The 3,983-nt window shown below is 50.3% G+C and overlaps 1 pseudogene; it reads right to left on the bottom strand.

The window, feature by feature from the left end:
- Window positions 1-956: 956 nt before the first annotated feature.
- Window positions 957-1,903, bottom strand: LOC102423948 (annotated as a pseudogene).
- Window positions 1,904-3,983: the final 2,080 nt, after the last annotated feature.

Here is a 3,983-nt window from a genome sequence, read left to right as displayed (position 1 = left end):
GTGTGGCCAATAGAATGTGGCAGCAGTGATGATATGTGGTTTCTGAGGCTAGTCAGAAACAGGCATGTGGCTTCCCCTTTGTCTCCCTCTGATTACTAGTCCTGAGGAAACAACTGACACTCAGGCCCCCTGTGGAGGCCTCATCAGTACTGCGTGACGAGGAACGGAGGCCTCCTGACAACAGCCATGTGAGCCATCTTGAAAGAAGATTACCCAGCCCCAGTCAAGCAGTCTGATGATTGCAGCCCAAGCCAACATCGATTTCAATCTAATGAGGAACCACCCAACTAAGCCACCCTCAAAGTCCTGATGCTCAGAAACTGCATGAGATAATAAATGATTGTTATTTTAAGCTGCTAAATTCTGGAGTAATTTGTTATGCAGCAATAGATAACGAATACACTCTCAGCCTCACTTCCCTCATTGGTCAGATAGGAATCCTATATAATAAAAGGCTAATATGCAAATCATCCCCGACTAGGAGCTCAACCAACGGGGAGTTTGACTGCTCACTATGACATGCACTGACCACCAGGGGGCGGCGCGGAACGAAGGAAGGCCCTGGCCCACAGCCAGCAGCCAGCAGCCAGGGGAAAAAGGCCTTGGCTGGCCCAGATTGCCGGCCAGGCTTAGGGACCCTACACATGCACAATTTTCGTGCGCCAGGCCTCTAGTGATCACTTCACTAATAATAATGCTCACTTCACAGACACAAAGTTAGGAAAGCACCTGCCAGCTACCTGGCCCAGGAGCACTAGTCTTTTCCTCTCTCCTTGGGAGGCACTGTTAGGACTGACTAAACAGAGAGGAGTGTTTTGAGTTGCAACACTTTTGACCTTTTCATTCAAGATCCATGTCAAATCAGTTTCTAATTCATTTCCAGACACATTATCCTGAGAATGAAGCAGGGGGTGAACTTTGTTGCCATGCATCCCCTACCCTTTTTTTTTTTTTTTAGTTATTTAATCGGGTTCCTATAAGAAATTCAGAACACCAGTTTGTGAGGATAAAGCCCATTGGTGAGAGCGAACAGAGAGCGGAGGTAGCCCTGGAGCTGAGGAACAGCTTTGATTTTTGGCAGAATTCGTGAGTCCACAGCTTTCTGGTCAACCTTGTGCTGTTCTGTAATCTCATATTTCTCTTTCTCTGTGTCGAAGATCTCACCCTCCTGGTGTCTGGGCTTACGCAGCTTCTTCTTCTTGAAGTAAGCATCAGTGAGATGTTTGGGGATTTTCACACCACTGATAACAATTCTGGTGGAGGTGGCGATGACAAATTTCTGGTGTGTTCTACGAAGAGGAACTCGATTGAGGGACAGAGGTCCAGTCACAAGTAGCAAGCCACTGCCCAGCTGCTTCAGGAAAACCACCCTCTTGCCTCTGTGCGCCCAGTGAGGATGATCAGAATAGTCCCAGGAGGGATGCTGGCCCGCAGTCTCTGCACATGCTGACTGAAGGGTTTCTTGCCGTGGCTCAGCAGCTTTCGAGACACATCTTCAGTAGGATAATATCGAGGCATTTGGCGGAGTTTAACCACTGGGGTACCACCATTCTTGTCGCCACCAACTGGTTTTGTAACAGTAGCAAGAACTTTCTCCTTCTTTTTCTTTTCAATCCTGGATTTAGGGGCCGAATACTTCCTCTTGTACATGGCCTTTCTCGAATACATAGCCGACCGGGAGTATCTGCCAATTCCTCTGACGAGGACGGGGTTTCGGCTGCAGTGGGGCTTCCCCTTCTTAGGCTCCTTAACCTTGCCGCCGGCATCAGCCTTCTTCTTGGCTTCAGGTTTCTTCTCCTTAGTGTCAGCCTGCTTCTCCTTAGTATCAGGTTTCTTCTCCTTAGTATCCGGCTTCTCGGTTTTCTTTTCACCTGCCATCTTGCAAGAAGGGAAAGAGAACTAAGGTCCTCCATCCCCTACCCTTTTATTTGATGAAATTACAAAAGCAAACAGTTAAGTTTCTCTGGTCTTTGGAGAGCTCCCAAACCCCTCTCTCGGTGATCAGGGAGTGGCTGCTTGGGGCCCCGGCCAGTGAGGAGCTAGTGTGGAGGGCTGAGGGCTAAGAAAAGAGAGTCTGGCCTAATGCCAGTGCAGGAGGCACACCTTTGCTTCCCAGTAGTGTGGACACACATATACAAAAGATAAATTGTTCCTCCATTCTCATCTGATGGAAGTTCTCATTGATGGACTTGAGCCCAGTGCTGGAAGGGGAGCGGGGGAAGCAAGGGAATGCCAGGAACCACTTAATCCCCAGGGATGCTGGTCTCCCAGCAGCCCACCCAATGAACTCTGAGACCAGTCCCTGAGCTAGCGACTTAGGAATGACTGACTGCTCCTCTCCCCTTCAGCAGCCCATACTGCCAGGCCAGCTTGAACCTCACTGGAGCATCCCTGGAAACCCAGGCACCTCCTGCTTCCCTCTCACAGGTCAAGTTCCACCCACACTGTAATTAGTGCTGCTCTCCACTCTGCCATCTGGTGGCCATAGTAAGCAATTGCAGCTTCCCCACAGGACAGTTACCTTCAGCGGGATGGGGATGTCACCTTCCATCTGTTGTCAACTATTTATCCCCACCCAGAGGAGTGACCAGGCTCTTGTGTTTGGTCCTCTATGCCAAGAAACTTGGGTGGATTGCCAGGAAAGGAGTGAGAACGTTTTAAACAGACAACATTCTGAGCCCTTCACAAAATGATTCCTCAGCCGGCTGCCAACCAGAGCCTTTCTCTTGCCTCCAGCCAAGCCTTCTATGCCCGCAGGACACTTTTCCTGGCGTGAACCCGGCCCTTGTCTTTGTTCCTTTGTTAATACCAGTCCTGAGCCATTAATCCCCACAGTCCCTCTCTCCATCCCCAGGAGGCTCCTAGCTAAAATTCTCCAGGTGGGCACGAAGAATCAGCTGACCGTATGCATTATGAAACCTGTGCCCAGATAGGACCTAGTGGTAGACAGAATCATGGTCCTCACAAAGATATCCACATCCTAATCCCCAGAACCTATGAATGTACCTTGCGTGAGGTGGGTCCCCCTGTATTCCTCATTTTATAGAAAATGAAAATGAAATACAGAGTAAGTGACTTGCCCAAGGTCAAGCAGCTAAAAACTTCATCATTTGCTGAAAAACAGCCCTGGAAATAGCCCATCCTTATCTGAAGAAGGAGGAAGAGGAGGCAGGGCAGAGGTAGAAAAGAGGGGAAGGACGGGGGAGGAGAAGAAAGACATACAAATTTTCGATGGAAGAAACTTTCTCATCAAGGAAACGAGCCTGTGTTGGCTTTAGGGTCTGGGGTCTGGGATTCTGGCGCTCTCTCAACAGTATCCAATGTGTGGCCAAGCGTGATGGCCTTCCCTCTGAGACTTTCACTGAAGGTTGGGAAGATAAAGTAACAGGCCTGAGTGTATATAAACAGCAAGTGCTGGAATCAGGACCTAACTCCAGCTCAACCCGCTGCAGGAACTGGAGAAGATCTGACTCCGGGATCCTGTGGCCTGGGGAGGAGGGAGTGGGAGCCACTGGTGGAGGTGGTGTACCTGGCAGGCCCAGAGCCTAGAAGTCATGTCCTGGGGAAGAGGTGGGTGAGGTCAATCAAGCCAAGCATCAGGGAATAGGCTGAAGGTTGGGATGGGTGTGGAGCTAACATGAGAATGTAGGGACTGAGGGTCTCTAAAACCGAGGACCAGACAGAGCATCAGGCAAACGAGAGCAGCCTGGAGGAATCTGGAGGCACCCGGAGGCAGAGGCCTGGGTGGAGAGCAGCTGCTATTTACGCAGGCTGGCTGAGAGGAGCCGCCCTGCCTAGCCCACACAGAGCATGTCAGCCCTCAGCAAACCCTGCCAGTTCCCTGCACAGGAGGCCATGGAAAGAGGACATTCTTCTGTGGCTCTACGCCGTGGGAAGCACTCATTCCTTCCTTCATTCCTTCCTTGGGTCATTTTATTTTTTAGGTCAGCTCTGCAGAGGCCTTTTGTTGGACACTGGAGCAT

The sequence above is a fragment of the Myotis lucifugus genome, unplaced genomic scaffold (assembly GCF_000147115.1).
Source record: "Myotis lucifugus unplaced genomic scaffold, Myoluc2.0 scaffold_16, whole genome shotgun sequence".
In the NCBI taxonomy this organism is placed as follows: domain Eukaryota; kingdom Metazoa; phylum Chordata; class Mammalia; order Chiroptera; family Vespertilionidae; genus Myotis; species Myotis lucifugus.
The sequence above is the reverse complement of the archived record's forward strand: the minus strand, read 5'-3'. Positions and strand labels throughout refer to the sequence as shown.